The sequence below is a fragment of the Mustela lutreola genome, chromosome 6 (genome assembly GCF_030435805.1).
Source record: "Mustela lutreola isolate mMusLut2 chromosome 6, mMusLut2.pri, whole genome shotgun sequence".
Lineage (NCBI taxonomy): Eukaryota > Metazoa > Chordata > Mammalia > Carnivora > Mustelidae > Mustela > Mustela lutreola.
Genome location: NC_081295.1, coordinates 55,439,698 through 55,466,528, shown reverse-complemented (window position 1 = coordinate 55,466,528; position 26,831 = coordinate 55,439,698).

Sequence of the window (26,831 nt, the reverse complement as noted above, 5' to 3'; positions counted from 1 at the left end):
CAGTTCTACATGCCAAGCAACCCCTTTCCCCATTAACTTGAAAAAAAAAAGTTTATTTGCAAGCTATTTTTCAGATTAAGTATAAGATTCTTTTTTACCTCCTAAGAGCATAGTCCTTCTAATTTGAAGTTTAGTAAAATTATAACTTCTAAAATGATTGAGTTTCTCATAAGAATGTCAGGTTGGCACATTTTTTAAAACATTAGAATTCTTCAAGCACTTTGCCCTTCAACTACATTGATGCAGCATGTTTTATTAAACACTAATAGTCTTCCCAAGTCCTAGCATTAGTAGCTAAGGAAGGTCATTTAAGTGGGGAGGTTATACTGGGTGAAACATTCTTCCCCTTCACATATACTCACATGGCACAGCCTTACCCATCATCAAATAGAGTCCTGAGAAGACTAGTCAAGTATTTTGTCTTGTGTGCTTTGTTTGGTGTGAAGGAAGTTTTGTCAGGAAGACTCTCGTGTCACAGAAACAAGCCACTTGTCACCGCCAAGGAAGGTGACTGACTCCTCAGGCCAGCAGCTGGACCATGACTCCAGCTTAAATACCCCACATCACAAAAGAAATACATCAATGATACCAGCAGCTACTCATGTCTATAAACTCTTAACACTCAGTGAGGTGGAGAAAGTGATAAGCCTATTTGGCTAGAAACTTCACAGAAGTTCCCAAGGGCTATTTCTCCTTTAAAGAAGGGATAATAAAGATTCTAACTATTCCAGGTCCCACCGCTGTAGTCTTTCCTGGGACTACTTCAAAGGCCTCCTGTCTGGCCTCACTATCTTGACTAATTCCTATACCTCACCTACCATCTTTCTAAGGCACAAATTTTATCCTGCTTCTATTCACTTAAAATCCTGCAGTCACCCCTAATTGCCCTCCGGATTAAGTTTAAATTCCTCAATGAGGTCTACAGAGTACTTCAAGATCTGGCCTCTGCCTACTTCCATGTTCTTTGCCGGCAACATTTTGTGCCCTGTCTCCAGGTGGACAGAACTACCTGTCGTTCCAGGCTTTCTGCGGCTTCTGGGCCTTGGCACATAATGTTCTTACTGCGTACAAGCTCTGTCACCCATGTGTGATCACTGACTACTTGCCCCTGGTTCACCCTACACTTTGCCTGCTCTGGGACTGGATTGAACGTGCCTTCCGATTGCTTGCCCCACTCCCTACCCCCCCAGCCGCCCACCCATGTACTTATCCTTATAGTAAAAGTACTGATTACTTGTCTTTCCTACTGGTCCTAAGTATTTGGGGCAGGAGCATAGGGAGGGAGGAAAGGAAGGAAGGGGTGTAGGCAGGAATGGAAAGTACTGAGAGAGGGTAGGGGTCATGGGGAGAAGGGGCCTGGCATTAATAGAGAGCCTACTATTTATCCAGCAGCTTCTTTCATTAAATCTTCATGACAACTCTTTGAAGCAGGAATTACCATCTGTAATTACAGACAAGGAATGCAGTCCTCTGAGGGTTCAGCCTGCTGTCAGAGGGCTCCCAGCTGGTAGGTAGTAGAGTGGGGATTTGAATGCAGATCTGCCCAATCCATCCATCCATCCACCCACCCACAAACTTGAGCTCCCCCTCTGGTCCTGCACTCCCTTTTGCATTTCCCAGCCATATCCTGGAACACCAGAGCAAGATGCCATATGATCCCTCCGTGTCCTCGCCACAGTCTTGATCAAGGCAGGCAAGTCTAATTCTCAGCAGCTGCTCATTACCCAAGACTTCCTGTGCTTTAGGCTGAAATAGAAATAAGCTCAAAACAAACCTACTGGCCTATTTTTGTTAATCACTCTAAACTAGTGGCTGCAGCAGTGCTGATTCATTTAATTAAGCTTATAGGAAATACTGCAGAAAGTAAAGGAAAGGCTAGGAAGACTAAATTAAACTTGGAAAAATGGCAGTTTGCATTCTTTAAAGGGGTCATTGCCAAATTCATGATCAGATTGCAGTGAATTTGAGCCAAATTATTAAGTTGGTGGTATCCAGAAACCAGGAAATAATTTTATGCTTCGAGTCCCTTGCATCACGGAGTGTCATGTGCCTAATTACACTTAATTAGCTCCTCTGATGACATCAGTTACAGTGTCATATGTCATGAATGGCTAATTGCTTGAGAATCAAAAGCCCTATTTAAATAAACACCAAGGGCTCACTCTGAGGTCTGCACCAACCATCTTTCAAGCTGACAAGACATAGCTTTGGTACCTTGGGGCAAAGAAATGAGCATTTTCATAAAGAGATTCAAGACACATTACTGGAACAAGGAGGACATTTGTTGGAAAGCTTCTCTCATCTAATTGGTTATTACAAACTTTAAGAATTTTTAAGATACTGGTTATTGAAATGCACAATAATATTTATGGCCATTTTACCTCACTAAGGTATAATACTATCTTATGTATCTTATATCTTCTAAGTGTACTTTGATTCTGACTGGAAGGTTTCTACCATGCAACTTAATTATATTTTGAAAGCACTTCTGGGATGTTAGCTTTACGAAGTTAACCTCCCACTTCTGTTCCAACACCCACACAGGCTAGCTTCGAAAAGATATAGGAAAACAACTGACTAATTCTGTTTGGGGATAATAACTGTGTCTGTAGACTTTCCAACCAGGGACATTAAAGGGATTCACTTCCAATTTTCCTCATTTTACACTGGAGAAACAGCTTAGAGGCAAAGTAATTCACGTAAAGGTCCCTATCTCAATTTTACTAATATTCTACCCTACTCCTAGGAATAGGGTTGGAGCAGTTTGTGGATTCCCATGGATGATTATAACTCACTGGTATAAACTGTTATTCGGAATGCTAGGCATCTTTTTCAAAGTTAAGCCATAAGTTGATATAAAAATGAAACCTGGGGCACCTGGGTGGCTCAGTTGGTTAGGCATCTGACTTGGTTTTAGTTCAGGTCATGATCACAGGATTGTGGGATCGAACCCCATGTTGGGCTCTGCACTAAGCAGGAAGCTGCTGGAGGTTCTCCCTCTGCCTCTGGCCACCCCCTTATGTAAATGTGCACACACCTTATCTAAAGAAATAAACAACAGCAAAGTTCAGACCACCTGATGTGTGATCTAGAGTATGTAACACCCAGGATGTTGCCTTTTTATGGAAAACATGTTTGTGTTTGATAGTCTTTTAATTTTTTTCATAATACCTGTTCATTGCATTTTGCAGATTCTTTGCTGTCCTTGGTCTTTTGGAGAAGTTGCAGGCTCTCGATGTGAGAAAACCTTAGTATATAAAAATTATCTTGCTATTCAAAGAAAAATAACAAGATAGCCTTTTGTCAGTGTGGAAAAAATAATAGACCACCTGTGTTCCAAGACTGGGCAAAACTGAGACCAAAGTTAAAGCTACTTCCATGTCCTCCTTAGTAAAAGACATGTTTATGACAGAGCAAAGGGCAACAAGGGTCAGACAGAGTCTTTCTCTCCCCTTAATTTCTTTCTCACTCCTTCTACTTTCTAAATTATTAAGAAATATTTCCCGAGATGTCTTGAGAATCCCTTTCTTTTTAAACAGGGACTTTCCTTTGAGATCTAAGAAATGATCTTCTATAACTACAGAAAGGGTAACAGTTCTGTTTTTCAGAACAAAAGCCTGTATTTTTACTTTTGTGTTTTGGTAGAATTTACGGACTCCACTTACCACTAAAGGAAAACAACACTAAAATAAGAAGAATAACACTTGTGAAGGGCGCCTGAGTGGCTCAGTGGGTTCAAGCCTCTGCCTTCGGCTTGGGTCATGATCCCAGGGTCGTGGGATCAAGCCCCCCATTGGGCTCTCTGCTCGGCGGGGAGCCTGCCTTACCCTCTTTCTGCCTACTTGTGATCTCTGTCTGTCAACTAAATAAATAAAATCTTTAATAGCACTTGTGGTAAATGGCTATGAGAAGGATGGGTCTCCATGACCCCCTGAGATGGTGTCACAGTTTGGTGAGAACAGCACATAGCCCCCTCCTTCATGATCAGGAGCCATATGACAGATGCAGAAGTCAGACAGAGGTAGACTTAAATGTCTTCTTTATTACTGTTGAATGGTAAAGTGAAGGATGTGACCTAGCTTTCCAGTTCTGTTGGGCTTCCCAGTAGCCTTTCTGACTTAGCCATGGGTCATAGCTCATCAACCTGTGTCATGGAAGGAATTGGAAGAAAACCACAATGGGGGAGGATATCCCAAAGAAAGTGCTAGGCAGGACTCAGGGGAACGTATTCAGCTTCCTCTCCCCCGAGTTGCCAATCTGCTAAATTCCTCTTTCTTCCATTGGAGAAATGAGTGAGGAACAGAGAGATGCTGGGAATGTTGATTAACTGCAGTCTGCATGGAAGAGAGGACAAGGACAATTACATTTTTGCTTCTAAATATATTCTGGTGGCTATAAACAATTAGAAAAAAAAACACTTTTCTTATTATTAAAACAAGTTAAGATATTTTTAGTCAAGCTTATTATAAACGTGTCTAAGTGTTCACTGTTTAAGACAAAAATTACATACTTTGAGTTAATGGTTCTTGAATTAAGTGTGTACTGAGATCACATGGGAAGTCAGGTCTAATGCACATTCCTGGGCTCTATTTTTGGAGGTCTAATGGGATGGGTAAAAACCAGGAATTACTCAGGTGGTCTTATAGTCATACGTTGAGTAGTATCACCTGGATACGTCTTTTTTCATATCCACCGATTACTAAATTCTTTTTGTATTGTGGATAGTTATTTACCTATTTCAAGTTTACTTTGTTAAAGCTGATGGTCTTTTACCAAACCACCACTATTAACTTATATTTTTCATTTTTTATGTTCATAAAAACCAAAATTCTGGACAAGTGGAACTATCAACAGTTGTTATCTGCCCAGCATGAGATTACAGCAGAGAGAGAGAGTTTCACATTCTTTTTCATACACTGGCATATTTTGGCAGTTTTTAATGATAAGCTTACATTTCTCTTATGTTCAGCAAAAACAGAGTCTCCCATTTCAAAAAAAGGAGGAGGGGAGAAAGGAAGGGAAAAAGGAATAAAAAAGTCAAATATTGAGGTTTTCAAGGAAAAAGGAGAAAAAATGTTCTCTTTTTATTAAACTTAACTTGAATCTTGGCCCTATCTGTTACTCAGACACATCTTTTTATTGCTGAATTGATGGACTTGTGACAAGCTCTTATCAATTCTGCCTCCCTGCTACATCACTCCACGGTATTTCATTTTTTAAAATATTTATTTATTTGAGAGAGTGAGGGAGCGAGGGAGAGAACATGAGCCAGAGAGGGGTAGAGGGAGAGGGAGTGGGAGAAGCAGACTCCTCACTGGGCAGAGAGCCCCATGTGGGACTTAATCCTAGGACCTCAGGATCATGACCTGAGCTGAAGGCAGACATTTAACCAACTGAGCCACGCAGGTGCCCCTCTCTATTGTATTTTAAAATGCACATTACATCATTTCTTTATATCATTTCCATTGTACTAGGACTAAAATCCAAATTTCTCATCTTGCCCTGTAAGGTCCTTTACAACACAACCTGGCTCCATACTTTTATTTCCTACATCTCTCTATCCTCATAGCCTACAACAGCACCTGGCCCAAAGAAAGTGCTCTACAAATACATTGGATTAAAAAATGAGCGAATGAATACCCCTCCTAGAGAAACTGAAATGTATCTTTGATTGGATTTCCTTCCAAAACCTACAACCGATCTTTCCCACAGGTATTATGACACTCTAGGGGACACAGTCATTTCTCCGGGTTGTATGCCTTTCTTGTTGGATAGTTCTGATCTCTTCTAAAATCCAGCTATGTTCTCCTCTGACATTGAGATGAAGTGGCTGAGTTCACCTAGGACAAAGCAGCAATGAATGCATTCTGGTCAGGACTCAGATTATCGGCCTTTGTAACTGATTCAGTGGTTTTCCTTTTTTTTTTTTTTTAAGGGGTCCCCAATCACTCTGACAGAATGTCTGTTCTCCCTCAGCTCCCACCCATTCTTGTTTGGACCTCCAAAATATCACTCTTCCACAGTGAATTAAAAAGTTGAGCAAAAAGTCTTTTCATATGCCACCTATAAGAAATTGGCATTTTTTTCATTAACTATTAGAAAATATGCTATAATAATTACTGCCATTTTTGAAATAGTATCTGAAGTAAACAAAAAACGGTTCCTGCTTCAAAAATCCATTTGTGGTGTAGTTCACAAGAGAAATTTCCCCTTTTTGCAAAGTATTTGGCTTTGATCCTATAACAAAATTACTCTCAAGAAGTAGATTGCTTACTATATGAGGTGAATTAATTTTTACAGTGATGGAAATCAACTTTTACAGGGCACCAGGGTATCATTTAGTACATTGGAAGAGGTAATTTTCTGAAGAGTGCTTTATGTATTGTCTACTATGCTGAGCAGAGAAGGGAAGGGGCCGTGACTGGCACACTCCCCCACTGAGTGCAAGGGGAGAAACTGCCAGAATCACACATTGCATGTGAAGCCTGGGGGTGTCTCTTAAGGCTGCTTTCCAGTAAAAGAAATTTTTTCCATGGTTTTCTTGCCTGCTGAGCTAAATGCAAAAAAGTTAGGGGAAGGAACAGGAAGGCCACCAAAGCATGTCCTTTGCAGGCATCTCTGAACGAATGCTTGTCTCTCTCTACCACCTCATGAATTTTTATTCCAAGGTTAAGCAATTCTCACAATGTACTGAAGTAGAAAAATAATAGAGCTCTGTAGGTTTGAGCAAAGGCAAAGTAGGCCCAGAGATATATAGAAACTTCAAGGAATTGATGGTTTAACCAGGTTCAGTAGTGGCATTGTTGCCAGAAGGTATAACCTTGATGCAAAGTTTTTAGAAGTGTCCTTTTCTCTTCTTTCAATTACAAAAAGGACAGATGGTTAGTTTACCTGTATCACAGAGAACACTTGAGAGGCAAGGGATTTTATCTACAGGTGAAATCTGGGAGTGAGCAGAGTAGCTCTTTGATTTGGACCTCTGTGCCTTCTGTTCTCTGTCTTCCACACTTTCCAATGGTAACGTAGCTCAGAGGGCAGTCAGCCCTTACTGCATAGCAGCTTCAGTGTGAAGAGCAGAAATGGTGCTAAGAAGGTGGAGGGAAGCCATTTATAGAGGCAGGATAGTCTCCCTCAACAACAGAAGTCCTCTTGTGGAAATAACAAGCTAGAGTTCCATGACTCGTGTCTGCTCTGCAGGTGTTCAGGTGGGTCACATACTGCAGAGAGTCAGCATCATGTGCCAGATATAGGGAGGGGCCATTGCTGTCGAAAGGGTGCCCTGAAAGCTATGCCAGAGTCAGAAAGTTGGCTTCCCAGAGGAAGAGCCACATCATAACCTAGAATGGGAAAACAGGTGTCAGACTATCTGGGCCTCAAGGCAGTTCAAACAAATTTGTTGTTTGTTTTGTTTTGTATTAGGACTATTTTTATTGGGCTGTGGATTTTTTTTCTTTTTCCTGGAATGCTCACCTTAAAGGTGGTGTTACTGAGCCTAGAACATTGAGAAAGAGATAACTGATCTGTTCTGCTGAAGGTCTGTGGTTCTTGGACTCAGAAGAAACCATAGGCTAAGCAGAAATTCAAGTCTCATCACTTCCTTTGTTGGGTAGTTCATGATAGCTGAGCTTTTGTTTAATAAATTTCTTTCTTTCTTTTTTTTTTTTAGATTTTTAAAATTTATTTATTTGACAGAGAGGGATCACAAGCAGGCAGAGAGGCAGACAGGCAGAGAGGGGGTAGCAGGCTCCCCACTGAGCAGAGAGCCCAACACAGGGCTCGATCCGAGGACCCCGAGACCATGGCCCGAACTGAAGGCAGAGGCTCAACTCCCTGAGCCACCCAGGTGCCCCTGTTTAATGCATTTTTTAACACTTGTGATCTCTTGAAGAGTTATATCATAGAACTGCCTCCTATAGCTACAACCATACTTCCAGCTACAACCATACCTCCAGATTTCTATACTTCGTGTATTAACTCCCCTCAGCAACTACCAGAGTTTCTTATAATATCTGCTGTGGTCCTTCTCATGGGAGAAGAGCACAAACAGAGGAGCCTGGTGGTATCCTGGGGCAAAGGTAAAGACTTTTTCATCATAAAGATATTCTAATTCAAATTTTCATTATAACTCATGATATATTTATTTACAAAAAAAAGTTTTCTCCAAAAATATTTGAGGGAAAAGAATGATCCAAGAAGATGTTCCATGCTTCTCCTGGTGCCCGAACTCTCAGCAGACTTGGCACACCTGAGAAGGTATCTATGTATCTGAAAAGTAGGGAGGTACATATGGTCTGTATTGTCCTGACTGTGTTGAATTTCTACCTCATCTGGTACCCGTTTAAATAGAGGAAAGCGGGGGGCATCCAGGTGGCTCAGTCAGTTAAGCATCTGCCTTTGGCTCAAGTCATGATCCCAGGGGCCTGGTATCAAGCTCCACTTCATGCTCCATGCTCAGCTGGGGGTCTGCTTCTCCCTCTGCCCCTTTGTCAACTTTCTCACAGAAAAAATGTAGAGGAGGGTGAAGATTATTACATAGCACTGGTGAAGCTTCCTGAACTACTTGGTGGAAGCCTATAAATAAACAGCACTAACTCTATGAGAGTTTACATTTCATACCAAAAATCAACCTCAGTCAATTGTATTGAAAGTTTTGTGCAATTGTACCATTTCCTCGACATACTTTATGATCAGAAGCTCTCATAGTTTAGCTTTGGGTGATTTACAAGAGGTTATAATTTTTATATCTCTCTAAAACACACATATGATTATTTATGTTGTTTGAATACAGAAACTAATTACCACTAATGAGAAGTGTTACAAGCCATACAGTTGTCTTCATTCAACTTTTCAATAAGAAAGAGAAAGGAGAAAACTGGTATATTTCCTGTGAATAGAGAACTATAAGAAATTTATTCAAATATATGCTAATATGCTTTTTTGGGGGATAGGAGGGATATTTTGTCTTTGAGATGCTCAGTGGGGTTCATTGATTATAGGTGTTTTCATTTAAGAGTATCTTTTTCAATTAAATATCAGTAATCACCAGTAACAAGAAAAACCAAACTTTCCAATACCAGCTTATGAATGAGCCAAAGGGTTTTTAAGAATCATTCTTCCAGGAGCCATTGTGGTAAGGAGTCATTTCACCCCCAGCAGATAGTCAATTTGTTTTCCTCTTTGCAGAGAACAGTTAGCATTGTATACTAATGTACATTCACAGACACCAGAAGAAAAGCAGCAAACAATACAAGAGCTGCTTCCCCCAAGGCTCAATTGGCCTAAATGTGAAATTGCCAATATATCATGTCCTCTTCATTCATCCCTGCCTTCACACAGCAATTTCTCTACTGAAAGCCTCATTCCTTCTGTCCTCATGGCAAACTCTCACTTAGTGTCTCTTATTTGCTTTCTGTGGCACCTCCCCCTTAGGCAGAAATAATTACTACTTTTCCTATATGTGTTCCACTTCTAATAATACACTGGGAGAAATTTCTAATATAGTAGTTTTTTATAATCCATTTTAGCTATTGGCTATAATCTCCCCGAAGCAGGAAATTAATAAGGATGAAGACTTGTTTAGTCATTCTTTTTTCTTGCTTTCTTATGTGCCTTGTTATTTTTGACTGAATGTCAGACATTGTGTTGGAAGACCAAAAGAGACTGAGTAGTTTAACATCTGGAAATGGACACATCTCTTGCTCTGGCAAGCCATTATTGTGAGTGGTTGTGTTGAGAAACTGGAGCTAGTGTGTTAAATTAAGATTATGCAGATTATGACCAGCTGAATGAGGAGGCACAAGCCACCCACACGAGGTTAGCAAGTAGTTCTCTCAGCATCCAAGCTCCCACTTTGGGGAAGTGAAAATCCCGGGCTCATTTTAATTGAAGTCACAGTTTTAGTATACTCACAAAGACTGTGAAGTCACAAGATTCATTACTTATAGATTCCAGAAATGGGTGGTGAGTGTGCAGTGAGCCAGGAAAAGGTCAGTCCTCTGTCCCAGGCTGTGGGTGAACAGGAGGTAGAAAGCAGAGTAAAAGCCTCCATTACTTGAAAGGTAGTTGAGGTGGAGGTCACTAACTTTTTATGGGCTTAACTCCAAATAGCTATGTTAAAAGCTGCCCCAGAAAAATTAAAGTGGGAACTTAGAACAGATATCATAATACCAAGTTCTCATCAAAATGTCCAGACTCTGGGTGCGAGCAGGGTTATCATATAAAATGCCTAGGCAGCAACTTGGAAAAACAAAAGATGTTTTCCTCATCACTGTGGTTGAGTCAGTCTAGCCTGTGGTTGGCTTGGTTTGGGTTTTGTTGACACTATAGTTAACCTGAGTGTACCATGGACTTCAAATTCCTCCAACAGTGGGCTGCTCTCACCTTGTGTTTCGAGTAGACCCTTCAGTGCTGAAGGAGTTTTGTTAATGTTCCTGCACCATCCTCAGATTGTATCAGCTCCTGCATACCTGGGCCATTCTGGTCCTTCTTCCAACAATAGATTGTAATTGCTTTTTACTAAGTCCTAGGCTTATGGGGGGCCAATAGCATTGGAGATGGGGTGGGGTTTGGAGGCATGGTGGGAGGGTCCCTCAGTTCTTATGGCCCATCCCCATTCTTAGCAAGGGTCTGTGAACCTGAGCCTTGGGAGTAGGGCTTTTTCAGCATCCCTGTCCCTCCCCTCCCATCCCCATCCCCTTATCCAGAAAATGGATAGGAGAGAGCTTTCTGCTCCTTTTCTACCAGTAACAGATGGTTGCTTGATGTCAGTGCAAGATTTAGGGCCTAAGCAAGTTCCCTTCCTCCCCTTCTCTGGAAATAGGGCTTTGCCTTCTATCTCTCCCTACAAGCATTGGAATCCTGACTCTGCTATGGGACAAGAGGATTTCCTGATTCCCTTGGCCCTCCTAGTTTAAAGTTTTTGCTTCATTAAGAGAATGGCCTGAGGAAATGGATGGAGTTTTATGTTCTCCCAGTGGTGCTCAGTGACTTTCTGACCCATGTGTCACTGATCTTGTTCTTCAATCCTGCCCTCAATCGTATTCATGGTCACACAGTGAACACCTGCAAGAGGGTATCCTTCTCATGTGTGGTGCTCCCACTTATTCTAAGCTCCCATGCATGACTTGGTCCTTAAAAATTGTATGAAATCAAAGCTACTTTTGTATTACCAGGTTTTCCCATACCTGGCCAATGGCAGAACAGTTTTTGCATCCCATCTTTCTCTGGAAGAATTTGTTCTTCTTTGGTATTCAGTTCCTTAGGTTGCCTTGTGACTTCCATTCTATGATGAGCTTCAGAAAAGTCATGATTCTATAGGTTATTTGCCCCTTTTTTTCATTGTTAAGGAGAGAGTAATTTGTGAGTGTATGGCTTTCTACTTCTCAAATAGAAGTGGAACATCCCTGGTACAATCACATAAGTGCCCAACATCAGCAGAAGGTTGGGGACAGAAAAGACATTTCTTAAACTATACTGAGCCATATTTCTTCTCATTCAAAAGCTCCATATATCATATTGCAAGAACTATCCCAACATTTCCCTTTACCATACCTCCTCAGTTCTTTCAGTGAGAGTGAAATGGTATAGAAAAATGATTTTTATTCTTCTGTTTTGATTTTTCTTTTCTTTTTTTTTTTCTTTTTTGAGGGGAGAGCTTGTCAATTAAATAGCAGCAGATTTCAAACTTGACCCAGTGTCTATTAACCCTTTAATCCTAATAAATAAAATGAACTTGTCTCAAACACATTCTGTTATTTTTAAGATGGATCTGAGCCAGTTCTTTTTCTTTGTTGCCTGAAATAAAAATTCAGGTAAAATGACTATGACGGCTTATAACAAAATTACTATTTAGCAGACTTTAAAAAGTTGTTAAAAAATGTGCAGTATTGGAAAACTCACCTTACACTGGGGTCCTGGATAGCTCATGCTGAAGTGAGGCAGCCTGGGGCTGGTGGTCAGGGTTTTGCCTATATTTCTGGCACTTCATAGTAGTGGGGGAAGGGAACAGCCTATTTGCAGTGTGGTGAAAAATCAATTTTCATCTTCAAAAGATGAAACTACCAAGCAGGATATTGACTTAGAAATAAAGTGTTTCTTAAAGACTTCCCATTTCCTATAAATGTCAGACCTAAACCTAATAGTTTGCATGATTTAAAGTTTATTGCTAATTTCAGACAAACATGCACATAGCTCTGTCTCAAGAAAGAACTAGTTATATATAATTTTCTTGCAGAACAGTTTGCAACATGTATAGAAACTACGTCAAAACCCTCAAAACTAGTCATATTTTTTATTGATTAGATGTGACTTGATCACTTTCCATTTATTTTTCATTTTAAGATTTTATTCTTCTTTGTTCCAAAGATAAATTATTTCCAAGTTTGTATGATAAATGTTATATAACTGGGTTTGACAGACCTTTAATTTCCCTTTTGCTACATGTAAAAGGCGAAAGATTTATACGATCTGAAGAGAAACCAGAGTATCCCCTTTTGCTACATGTAACATGCATAGCTGTTGTCTAAACTTTGACAAGGAATGTGTTATTAATTAGTTGGGGGAGATCTTTAATTCTCTTCTGGCCTTAAAGGCTAACCAGTATGATGGTCTTATCCCAACATACAAAGTATACATGGATGGGCAAAGAAGGACGGAATCCTCAATCACTGGGGGCAGGGGGTAGGGGGAAGGAACAGCAGTCTTGCAGGACATGAGTAGACCTATCTTTAGAAGGAGTGCTTTGGAGAATATTGAAGAGTCTGTTGTTGTCTTGTTGCTTGCCTCCTGGCAGCTTTATGTTGAGTGGGCCTATCCTGACTTGAAGGATACACCTGCATGCTATTTTAAGGAAAGAAACAAGGGAGGCAGGAGGAACAGGGAAACCATGAGAAAGACAGAGATTATTCTTTTTATAAAAGAGACTCAACATTATCTGAAAGGATTACTTCAACTATTGGATCCAACTAAGCTTTATACTGGATAGCAATATTGAATGCTTTTCACTATTAACTTGTGGAGGGGAGCTTGTGAGGTAAACAGGTCAGCTGAAGATAAAATAAAGGAATTACTTCTCTTCCCCTGTGTATTTATATTGAATTATGAATAAAATTGATAACCCTACTACACATGTTTGAGAAACAAGTATTTGCCTGAAACTGCCAGAAACGAAAGAAATGTAATCTAGTTCCTGCCTTGAAAATGTATTTCATGAACAGAAAATATCCTGAAATTACCATCCTCAGTCCCTTAAGTACTGCCCTGCTTCTCCTTACCTCTCGACCCATTTCTCCTGCCTCAGTGAACAGCACCTATATGGAGAATGCCAGACAAGGATCACCACAGCAACGATGACTACAATGTACATGTGTGCTTTCTTCGTGTGAGATATGGTGCATCTGGTTTACATACATTATTTTATTCCTTGTGAAAGTCCTGCAAAAATCCATCTTAAGAATTAAGATTTTACGTTTAAACAGACGCTTGGGAAAATCAGGTCCCACTGTCTTTTTTCCACTGTATATTTTTTCCTGTTTTGTCGAAGATTAATTGACCATAGAGTTGAGGGTCCATATCTGGGCTCTCTACTCTGTTCCACTGGTCTATGTGTCTGTTTTTATGCCAGTACCATGCTGTCTTGGTGATCACAGCTTTGTAATAAAGCTAGAAATCAGGTAACGTGATGCCCCCATTTTATTTTTGTTTTTCAACACTTCCTTAGCTTTTCGGGGTCTCTTCTGATTCCATACAAATTTTTGGATTGTTTTCTCCAGCTCTTTGAAGAATACCGGTGGAATTTTGATCAGAATGGCATTAAAAGTATAGATTGCTCTAGGCAGTATAGACATTTTAACAATGTTTATTCTTCCTATCCAAGAGCATGGAATGGTCTTCCATCTTTCTGTGTCTTCTTCAATTTCTTTCATGAGTGTTCTGTAGTTCCTCAAGTACAGATCCTTTACCTCTTTGGTTAGGTTTATTCCCAGGAATCTTATGGTTCTTGGTGCCATAGTAAATGGAATCAATTCTCTAATTTCCCTTTCTGTATTTTCATTGTTAGTGAATAAGAAAGCCACTGATTTCTGCACATTGACTTTGTATCCTGCCACGTTGCTGAATTGCTGTATGAGTTCTAGTAGTTTGGGGGTGGAGTCTTTTGGGTTTTCCATATAAAGAATCATGTCCTCTGCGAATAGAGAGAGTTTGACTTCTTTATTACCAATTTGGATACCTTTTATTTCTCTTTGTTGTCTGATTGCTGTTGCTAGGACTTCTAATGCTATGTTGAACAAGACACATGAAAAAATGTTCATCATCACTAGCCCTCAGGGAGATTCAAATGAAAACCACATTGAGATATCACCTTACACCAGTTAGAATGGCCAAAATTAACAAGACAGGAAACAAGATGTTTTGGAGGGGATATGGAGAAAGGGGAACCCTCTTCCACTGTTGGTGGGAATGCAAGTTGGTGCAGCCTCTTTGGAGAACAGTGTGGAGATTCCTCAAGAAATTAAAAATAGAACTTCCCTATGACCCTGCAATTGCACTCCTGGGTATTTACCCCAAAGATACAGATGTCGTGAAAAAAAAGGCCATCTGTACCCCAATGATTATAGGAGCAATGGCCACGGTCGCCAAACTGTGGAAAGAACCAAAATGCCCTTCAACGGACGAATGGATAAGGAAAATGCAGTCCATATACACTATGGAGTATTATGCCTCCATCAGAAAGGATGAATACCCAACTTTTGTAGCAACATGGACGGGACTGGAAGAGATTATGCTGAGTAAAATAAGTCAAGCAGAGAGAGTCAATTATCCTATGGTTTCACCTATTTGTGGAGCATAACAAATAGCATGGAGGACATGGGGAGTTAGGAGAAGGGAGTTGGGGGAAATTGGAAGGGGAGGTGAATCATGAGAGACTATGGACTCTGAAAAACAATCTGAGGGGTTTGAAGTGGTGGGGGTGTGAGAGGTTGGGGTACCAGGTGGTGGGTATTATATAGGGCACGGATTACATAAAGCACTGGGTGTGGTGAAAAAATAATGAATACTGTTATGCTGAAAATAAATTAATTAATTAAAAAAAAATCAGGTCCCACTGTTTTGAATAAGGATCAGAGCAAGCCTGCATACCCAGCTTGTTTCCCCCCCACGTCTGTGCCTGGGAACCTCGTACTGCTGCACTACTGTTTCTCCACTCCAGGCACTCAGACCTCCCACTTTTACATGGTGTGGGGGTAAGAGCAAGGACTTGGGAGTCTGATGCCTAGGGCAGGGCTTGAGTCCTGACAGTGGCAGGCACAGCTTTGTTAGCTTGGACACATCACTAATCCGCTCTTGCCTCAAAGCCTTGACCTGTAAAATGGGATTATAACGGTAGGCACAGCATGGAGCTGTCTGAGGTTTTAAGGGAGATGCGTGGAGGGCTTACCACAGCACTTAGCTTCTCTCAGTCATTAGATGAGAGTTCTGTGGTATTAGTATTGTTATTTCATATTGAGGACTGAGTTGAAAACAGCATTACTTCTCCTGTCATCTCATAGCACTTAGATTTCTTTAAAAACCCCAGAATTATTTTCATTAACACCAGTCTCCCTGTTCTCCGAACTTTTCTTTTCGTTTTTTTCTGAAGATTTTTTATTTGTGAGAGAATGAGAACGCAAGCAGGGGAGCAGCAGGCAGAGGGAGAAGCGGATTCCCCGCTGAGCCAGGAGCCCCCACACTGCCGTTTGATCCCAGGACCCTGGCATCATAACCTGAGCCACAGGCAGACGCTTAACTGGCCGAGCCACCCAGGCGTCTCTTTCCAAACTTTTCTTGACATAATGACAAAGTGGCATTTCTAAAATTCAGAATGTTTCATGTCCCTCAAAAACTTCATTTCCCATAACCTGTTCCGTGCCTGCTGGTTAAACTTCATTTCCCTGCACTTCCACTCACATGTCTTTTGTTCCAACGAGAGGGAACTATTTCCACTTCCTAAACAGGTCCTGCCTTGGCACAGGCTGTTCCCTTGGACCAGAAGCCTTTCCTTGACTAATTTGTTCGGCAAGCTCCTGAGCACCCCTGAGAGCCAGCATAAACTTTCCCCCATCCGGGAAGTCACTCCTGTACGACCTCCACACCTAGCAGATTTATTTCTAAATCTCTTCTTAGTTACTCTTGCAGTTCTGAGTGTGTCCCCATTACAACCCCATCATCCCAAAGCTCATTGTTTGCCCTTGTGTTCCCACTAAGAACAGTTACACTGTCTTACTCTCCCAGTTATGCCTAGGGCTCCTCCTAAGGCAGGCACTTAGTAAGTGACTAATAACACGAGTGTGGAGAAGCAGCCTGATTCACTCCATTGGCAGGTAAAACAGAACCAGAAAGATGGTGGATGGGGGGGAGGGGTGTTAAGAGAGGAGAGAACAGAGAACACCAGATATGTGGTGAGCGGGAAGCAGGGGAAGCAAGTTTTAAGGGGAGGGGCGGTGATCAAAGCGGCAAGTATGCCGCCGCATACATAAGATGGGGACTCCAAGTTGTCCATTGACATTTGCAGCATGCACGCCATTGGTGGCTTTGTCTGGTGGTTTTAAGAGAGGTGGTTGGAAAGCCTGAGTGGGTTGGGTTCGAGAGAATGTGTGGGAAGCAAATTGTGGGGCAGTGAAAACAATGTTTTCAAGGAATTTCACCAAAAAGAAAAAGGAGAAAAATCAGGAGGTTCTTATTTATGTATGCTATTTTATGACTTCAGATTGGTTTTTACTGTGTGTGTGTTACCTTTCTAGAATAATAGTAATGGTAATAATAATGACAGGTAAATATTGTGTCTCTGCTGTGTGGCAGGTATGGCTCTTCTAAACACTCAGGTAGTGCTTTCAATCCTTAACAACCACTGTATGAGGGAGAGGTAGTTTTTATTCCCATTTTATAGATAAAGAGACTGAGGTACAGAAAGGAAGTAACTTACCCTACCTGCACAAGGCTGACCAGTGGCGAACCAGGTTGGAGCCCAGACATTTGACCCTAGTACCCAAGCTCTATGCCATCTCTCCACTTGAAGTCTCTGCTTAAAACAATGGTTTTATGGTGATAGCCATATATAGCATGGACACTGTTGGTCAGGAGGTCATGGAACACAGGAATTCTCAGAAGGTTAGTATTTGTAAAAACGGTACCGTGCCCATTATAATCTATTAACCCAGTGAGGGATGTTCAAGTAGAGCTGTGATGGGGGAGGGGGGAAGACTGCATTCTATTTTTATTAGCTTAGTGAAACAAGGCTGCCAAATACACATTTGCAGTGATAAACTTTAAAAATCTGTTTGCTTTATTCTCTATTCTCCATACTCTGTACCTTCTGTACTTTATTCTCTATTTTTCATACTCTGTCTCTTGAAACACACTCTCTCCATTTCAGTTGCCTCATAAGTCATCCACATTTTTTACTAAGATTTTATTTATTTAGTTGAGAGAGAGAGAGCAGGAGTGGGAATGCGGGGTGGGGAGCAGAGGGAGAGGGGCAAGTGGACTTCACACTCAGTGCAGAACCCAAACATGGAGCTCGATCTCTCAACCCTGAGATCATGACCTGAGCCAAAATCAAGAATTGAATGCCTAATTGGCCACCCAGGTGCCTCATGAATCATCCATTTAGACCAACTATTTAGTACCTGACTCTCTCTGTTACTCCTTAACTTACTACAAAAATGTATCCTGAATGCATGATCACTCATTCTTTCTTTCATATTTTTGGCTCTAATAATATAGCAACTGGTACAATTTGTCATTCATTCGCTTTTGCTGTTTGTGGAGCAAAGGACTGTCAGATAATTATGTCAGTAGCATATTAAGAAACAAGACCTATGTACGTTCACACTCATGAGTAGACATGTGGCTGCAAGGGAAACAGATCGCAGTATTTCTGAAATGTAGAAATCCTGAGATCTGAAACTGGAAAATAAGACTTTTGATGCTGTAAAAACTCATACAAACCCATGCTTATGGACTAATGTGATTTTTCAATGAAAATGCAAAATTATAAAATGTTACTACTAAATAGAGTACTGATGAAAAGCAATTATTGGAATGCAGTGTGCTTTTTAAAAGTGGATTGGATCTCAGAGAAAGGACCATCAGTCAGCATCCTTCATTTTGTGTTGTAATTGCAATTTCTAGGCCATCTGAACAATTGTGTGACCCTTGAGAAAAGAATTAGTGATTGCAATCATAGACTCCTAATCAGGCATCTTGAAAGGAGCAATACTTGAAAATCTTCCTCGTATACAAGGGCATGCCAACCAGATTTGCCGTTTCTCTCATATATTCCTGCTATGAGTTAGACTTTTAGGTTTGCTGATCTTTGTTTAATCGAATTAGATCAAAATGGAAGTTGAAATGGGAACCGTTGCTTTAATTGCTGTCACTTTATGAAGCTTGCGGGAAGTCCATAGGAAATACTAAAATTGTCTCCAGGTGAAAGGTTGGTCTCTTCAAACAGTTAAAAATGATGAGGCAGAAACATTTCATATAATTCACTCTGAATAATGAATAGAATATTATTCAACTGCATTTCAGATTTACTTCTGATGGAATGGGAATGGGTCTTGTTTTCTTTGCTGTAATATTTTGGGCATGGGTATTTGTTTTTGGAATCTTGTTGGAGGATATCTGGGTCTGACACGAACACCGTGACATCTTTCTCTTCTCTGCTTATAATGAGCCATTCTCCAACAGAATCAGGAGAGTAATTTATATGGATAAGCACCTGTTGTTAGAAACAGTGTTTTAAATCAGATATAGAGAAAGGATTTAAGGTACAAATGAATTATTCACTTTAAACGAAACACGGAGCTGAGCACGGGTTGTAATTTGTAACAGGGTTTTTTTTCTTGAAACATGCATGCTATGCCTATTAACTCCTTCACTTAAGAAGGGCCTTCAGTGTTCCTGGAAGCTTTTGTGTATTTCTTTGGATATCAGCTAATTCCGTTCCATTCGTAGTTAGATCTAGCAAGCTGCCGACATTTTGATATTTCTAGCTTTTCTTTATTTTATAACCGAAATGCAATCCATGGAAATGGAAAATATTTTCTGATTAAATAGTTGAACGAATTTACCATTTTCCTGGATTAGCATTTAGAAGTTCATAAAAAAAGCATTAATGATAATATAGAGCTTGAAAGGATGTCAATGATTAAATAGCCCAAGGCTTTTGTTGGTGGTAATGTACATATGTTTTGCAACAAGATTTTACTTGGGCACCATATTTGTGTGATCCATAGCTCACGAATATTAGCTTTTGTCTTTTACCCTCTTCTTGTTTCTGGAAGCTTGAGTTTTGTGTATATCTTCTCAGAGACTATTCATTTGCTTTTGTGATTTGGAACTACAGCACTGAATCAACTGGACTGAGACCATTCCAATTTCACTTTGGGCCTTTCTCACATCAGTGGTCAGAATGACCTTTTAGTCACTCCCGTCAAGACTTGAATCCAACTAGTCTCAGGGGTAAAAAGTCAAGGGGTTATCCACTTAACCACCCGATTCTCCAGGTAAAACTTTGATAGCCATTATAATTATTTTATTCTCTCCTCCCTCAGCCATGGATTGCTATAGTTAATGTTATGTCAGAATTTCCATTATGATTCATGTTTTTCTGGGATCTACAATGGAAATTCTTCAGGCAGAAAATGGGCACCTATGGTTATCACAGAAAAGCTGTTTTAAAGCCAATTGTCAAGTGAGCTGCTGAGATTTTGCAGAGTTAAAACACTTGGCCTGCTCCGCATTTGTTCTCTCAGATGATATTAACGATCAGCAACTCGTGAGTTAGTTTTTCGTTCCTCGAAATTTGAATTTATCTTTGTGAAAATGTATTGAATGGATCCCTTTGATGAAACCAGAAAGTAAGAAAAAATAGGTATTTCCATCTTAACTCTCATTTATAAGGAAAACTTAATTTTTTCCCCTCTGATTAAATTTTTCCCTATGACAGAAAACAGTTCATATTGGGATAACTGGAGAACTCTGTAGCTGACTTGTGTCAAAGAGGGTTTGGTCATAAATCCATGTTTTAAGTTGCATTTTCTTGAAAAATTATAAATGTTTGGAAGGATGTTAAGGACTGTGTTTCAAGACACTGTTCCAGCAGCATCTCTTTTTTTTTCCTTTCAATTGAAAACTGACTTTACATTGGCTGAGAAGCTATCAGACAAAGCAAATAAAGGATTTTGTCTCTTCCTGTGAAGATCACTGCTCTCTGTATGTTTGCACTGCATATTAAGACTTAGAATACAAAAGCATATTTCTGAATAATTAAATCCATATCAAGAAAGCACGTAATTGGCACTCAGGAAAGGCTTTTTTTTTTTTTTTAAAGACGGATGAAAAACAAATTTAACTAACTGGGTTTCAAAGTACAAACACATAGGAAAAACTGATTTTATGACTTGCGCTAGGTATCGACTCTCTTCATTCCTTCATGACTTGATATTGGCTGCCAAAATGATGTATGTGCCTAATACGTTCTCACTAAACCACATAATTTTTGCTTTAAAAACCAGCACAATCAAGAGAGAGACAATTATATGAAAAGCACTTATTGATGAAGAGAGTAATGTACAATAGAAAGAGCTTGCTAAGCGTTTCTGAAATGAAAGCCTATTGTTTACTGAAAGATTCTACTCTCTTTTACTGGTTTTAATTATTTCCAAGTTGACAAATTGTGATCAATACTCTGTTATTGGTCTGATAATTAACAGATGATGGCCTGTCTCTATGAATAGTAAATGCTGGGTACTAATTAACATTTGTTTTGATTACTTGGTATTTAGTTGTCAAAGACAGCTATTATAATGGCATAGAATGTTAGAAGAGGGTTTTTTTGTTGTTATCGCCTTTGATTGTTATCAGAAATAACTATTTGGTGTGTGTATGTGAAGGGATGCCTGATTTCTGTTACTGCTCACTGTAGTATAACCATGGTAGTCTGAGAACTCGTCTAAAAGCCTTAAGTATTTCTAAATTTATGTCTGACTTCTTAGCTTCAAGGGAGAGCGAAGGGATCAGCAATCGAAGTGGAAATGGTGAGATTCCTGAACAGGAAAGTGCCAAATGTGGTTGATTGATCCATCACTGATTTAAGTTTTAATATAGTACAAAGGGATAGTCTGAAGTCTTTAGAGTTTCAGAGGTTATATAATTTATCATTTTGTTAAAGTATGGTTATATTTTATAATCTTTTAAAAAAGTCTACTTACTCTTTTCCATTCAAGGGGGAGTTTTACTGGGGTTTCAAGGTGTGTGGTTTGCTATAGAGATGTCTAGTGGGTCCCCATGCTGGAAATGTTGGGGGAATGGGAAGAACAGAGAGCTAGTTTTTTCCCTTAGCCTGAAACTTTCTCATCTCTTTTCACATTTCTCTTTTCTGGTTCAGGGATGTACTATAATTATGGGGGAAAGTGTATCGACTCTGGATTTAGGCTTGGCTTCAAATCCTAGCTTTAAACCTCCCTAGCAGTGCAACCCTGGCCATCATTTTGGGATCTATAAAAATGCGACTAATATTCTCTCTCTAGTTGGGTAGATATGAGGATGAAGTCAGATTGTATATACTAAGGTCTGCAACAGTCTGGGTTTACAGAGAAACAGAACAAATATGTGATATATATGAAGAAATTTGTTATAAAGAATTGGCTCATATTGTTATAGAGGCTGAGAAGTCCCGAGATGCAGAGTTGGCAACCTGGAGACCCAGTAGAATGTGCCACTATCAGTACACTATCAGTCTGAGTTCAAAAGCCTGGGAACCAGGAAAACAAATGGTATAAATTCTGGGCCAAGTCCAAAGGCAGGAGAAGACTGGCATCCCAGCTCAAAGACAGAGTGAATTCTTATTCAGCCTTTTGGTTTTTTCCAGGTTTTTAACAGATTGGACTAGGCCTGCCCATATTAGGGAGGTCAATCTACTTTACTCAGTCTTCCAATTCAAATGTTAATCTCATCCCAAAAGTCCCTCCATAGACTCCTACAGAACAACTTTCAAGTGAACATCTAGGTGCTTCATGGCCCAGTTAAACTGATACAGAAAATTTAACCATCCCAAGGTCCTATAATGATACTTGGCACACAGTTAAGAGAAGAGAATCTAGAGGTGGACTGAATCCTTTCAAATACCAGCACGGCCACCTTTTAGTAAAGTGACAGCAGCCACATTTATGTAACATGTGAGTGTCTCAGTGTCCTCATCAGTAAAATGAAAATATTATCAACCTTGTGCATGCGGTTGTTGTTCAGACTAAACAAGTTGATCAATATATATATAGCTTGGTACTCGTCAGTAGTACTAGTACTAGTGCTAGTCATGTATTTCCCATTATGAGTGTCTTAATTATAATACGTTCTAAATAAGTCATCACCATTTTATATCTTTAGTTCTCTCTTTTAAGATATTAACAGAAAATTTCACTGCAAATTACTCCTAACTTAATCTGAAATGTTTGAAATATCATAAATGAGAGAGAAAGTCTTGTTTTCTCTAACAACAGATAATTTATGCAATTTACACGGAACAACTATCCTATACAGTGAGACTCAGGAGGGTTAACACCTGGAATTCATGGTCACAGGGAAGCAGGGATTAGCATGTGTGTACTGATAGTGGCACATCCTTTTTTTTTTTTAAAGTCTGAGCATTGAAGATGAGGGCTCACAAGGCTATTGTAGCAGACTGCATTTTTCATATTTTGACCAAGGGAGATCTAAAAATATATTCAAAAACTAACCTTTAAGCATGGGTCTTCACATTTAGTCTAAAAATTGGATTTCTCTTTGTCTCATTTTTCTTCCTTATCTCAACATGTTCCAGTTGAAGGTACAAATTTTCATCTGGAGCCTGTTCTTAAAATCATTGACTTTTTAATGCCTATTGATTAAACACCAGATGTGTTTAAACATAATTTATATTTATTCATATTAACTAAAGAAGACATACCAGTTCTATTTGAGGTTTGAACTCTTCTCTATGAAAGTAATAGTGTCATAAAGCATAAAAAGACAAATCAGTATTTTACTGTGAGATACAAAGAGAAGATTGGTGGTTGGTTAGGTGAATGTCTGAATACATATGAGTGTTATATAGCCTAGAATGTTGTTGCATTATAATATGTATTATATGTAATAAATAGCTATTTGTGGGGGGCAAGGTCTTTTATACTTAACAGCGTGTCCCTCCCTTCTTGGGTCAGGCTGGACTTGTGTATTCTGCCTCCACTGAGCTTTTCCAGAAGGATTTCACTGGGCAACACTTAATTAAACTTCATTTTCTTTTTTTACGCTCCAGGTATTATTATGCTGCTCCCTTCAAGAAGTAATTTGTGCGTTGTTTATTGGAGCTATGAATTTAATGATTTTCATCCCACGCTAGTGCGGGATGACTATGATAAGATGTATCGACATCTCTTTGGAGCATGTTTTTGTCTCCATTGTGTGTTGTTTTGCCAGAATACTGAAGGCAGCGTCTGTCTTATGGCGTGTCTCTGTAAGCTCCTCTTGTTAGAACACTGGTGAATTTAGGTTACTTGTCCCAGTAGATGTCTGAAGTTTTAAGATAAGAGTCATCCCAGAAAAGCGGTTTAAGGTACACAAGGTATAGGTTTGGAAAGGAAACAAAGGTGGACTGGCGCTAGAGCTGAGGGTTTTTTTTGTTTTGTTTTTTTGTTTTTGTTTTTGTTTTTGTTTTTTTTGTCCCTCAGCTGAAATAGAGTGGGATGAATAAACAACCCAAACTCTCCCAAGCAAATCATCTCCTATTTGGCGCCTGCGTGCGTGTGTGTATGTATTTCACATTTCACCTGTATTACATGTGAGCTTGTAAACATGTGTGTTTATGTCTAATGCACAAGCCAGGACACCAGTTATTTCCTAATCTTAGAAAAAAAATATGTAAAAAGGAATGGTACAACTAAGGAGGATGGAGAGAGAAAATGATATGATAATAATAATGGCTGATACCTCCTGAGGGTTTATTATGTGGCTGTTATTCTCAGCACTTCATATGTGTTAAGAGGTATTGTACTTCTGAACATACCTGTAGCAGAGGGTAGATTGATGTCCTAAGGGCCTGAGGAATCCACACAGACCTCCGTCTGCAGGAGTTACAGACTCAGGGTCAGCAGTGCGCGCCCCTGACCGAAGCAGTCCTGGGATGAAACTCTCATGAGCACGGGCACCTGTCTGGCCACCCCGGATTGCTGCAGATTGCCAAGAATTGGTACAACTTCCAATTTTTAAAGAGCAGGTCTTACGAGGGATATTTGTATATTAAATCTCTTGATTTTAAATTTCTGGGAAATCATTCAAAATCGGTTATTTGACATCCAGGAAAGGTATAGTCCACCCACCCACCCTTAAGCAGGACTCAGCTTGCGGGCCGCTTGCTGTCTAAACCTCCAGAGAATTAGCGTCAGCATCAAGCTTGTAAGAAAACACTGCAAGGCACACAGGTCCTCAGTGCTTTCTTCTTTCTTTCTTTCTTTCTTTTTTTTTTTTTTATATTTATTTATTTATTTGAGGGAGAGACAAAGAGAGAGAGAGCCTGAGTAGGGGGAGAAGCAGAGGGAGAGAGAATCTTAAGCCAAGCGCCATGCAGGGCTTGATCCAGGACCTGATACCATGACCTGAGCCAAAACCAAAAGATGGATGGTTAACCAGTTGCTCTACCACGGCCCCCCTCAGTAGTTTCTTTGGGAGATCAGGTGGCTACTTAAAAGCTCCACCTGCTTATGACAAAATGGGGAAAAAACATCACTGTAGTCAAAACAGATTTCCCTTTGTAGACAGCAGCACCGTTTCTGGTTCTCTTTTCTTTACACTTAGCTAAACCTGCCAGAATCCAAAACTTCAGTGAAGCAGCTTTACTCAAACCGTAGGTCCTAGTTTTATTTTCTGCCAAATAATAATTGAACAGCAAATGACTTAATGGACTATAAATGGTATATCAGTTCCTTAGGTCAATGGACAGAAATTTTTAGAAATATTCTCTTTTCTGGAAGGAGGAAGAAATAGGTGATTTTCTAAGCAAATAGTTAGGGAGTCATTTTGAATAAAGATTTATTTACATGAGTTAGTTATTTACATTCATTTAGATATATCATTTTAAATTATCCACATTTTAAATTATTTGTATTATTGATCATTTGTATTACATAGTTAAAACTGTTTATATTAATTATACATTATTATTTGCTTTATTTTAGCTATCTATTCCTTTGTCATGTACATCACTACCTCTTCAAAAGAAGTAGGTTCTAGATCAGAGAGATCTATCCAGAGATGTATATCAGAAAAACTGGGTGATTTCCCCTTTCTTGCAAGTTGGGGTGAGACCTACCCATGAGTATTTGGGGAAAAGATCTCTGTTTGATATTAATGTGCCTTTCTGAAAGTAACGCTAGAGCAAATGATCTTTAGATGATATTTGATTGATTTCCCAGTATATTTCATTATTTATCCTAGATCTGAATTCCACTGGAATTCACCGACCCATGGGATTCAAATGTAAGGAGGTACCTTATTTTATGTAAAAGAGAACTTTCTTTGCCTTGTATGCCTCTGTTCTCCCGTTGTACACAAATCAGCTTGTGTTTTTGGTTCCGAAGATGTAGATTCACCCAAGCTTAACCTTGACATGCTACTACTTTCCTTTTCTGGAACTTAAGACCTTGCTTCAGAATGTTTTATCAATTGTGCAAATGAAAGCAGAAAGAATCTGGCGATTCTTAAAATGCTTATTTTTTCTAAACACAGGGCTGATATTTTTTTTAACGAAAGGAGGAGAAATTTGTAAATAAGTAAATAAGGTAAAGTCAATTGCCTAATATGATCGTGATCTGTCTGCATAAGGATTTTAGCCTCAGTTGCTTTGTTCTGTAAGACATACTCATGGTTTTGTTAACATCAGGCCCATCCTCTGTCTGAATATTTCCCTGTTACCTGTCAGAGCAATTGGGATTACTGTGAGAAGCTTGACATCATGTTAGGGAAGCATATGGCCTAGGTTTTAAAATGGACTGTGTTAAGTGTGATATTTAGTTTGAAAAATGGGAGGGCTGTTTCTTCAGGTATATATTCAAGCATTCACCACAGAATGAGAGCTGTGGGATTCTCTTAGATTTTTCTTTTTTTTTTTAATTTTTTATTTTTTATAAACATATATTTTTATCCCCATGGGTACAGGTCTGTGAATCACCAGGTTTACACACTTCACAGCATGGTCTAGTGGTTAGGATTCGGCGCTCTCTTAGATTTTTCTTAAAGAAAAGAGGGAAATTATGGGTTGAGGCAGAGACCTGATTTTAGAGTAAATCAGGATATTTGGTTATTAGATCTCCTAGAGGAAAGAGATGGGATGCTACTTTTTAAACCAGAAGTTGGAAAACTCAAGGGTGGACCCTGCAGGGAAAATGTGTTCCTCTGCTGGGGGTCTGTGGAATTTGCAAAGCCCCTAGTTTGACATACTTGACTTCTTTCTGAAACTGGTGATGTGTGGGGCCCCTTTGGACCAGCCATCCTCTCCCAGGATGTTTGCATTCTCTGCTGCCTTAGGGATCTTCAATAAAGAAGCTTCAAAGCCCTTGACTAGATAATTATTTAAAATTTTCTGGAGTTTCACATTTGTTTGCAGGGGTCTAACCAAGTTTGACTGAATTGAGCGATGACGTCAATGTGTAACATGTTGATTTTATTAGTGCCAATGTACTCTGAATTGTTGAAAGGTATCTATTTTCAAAATACAGGGGATGAGCATTTACATAGAAAGGCAAACAGAAACGGTACTTTTC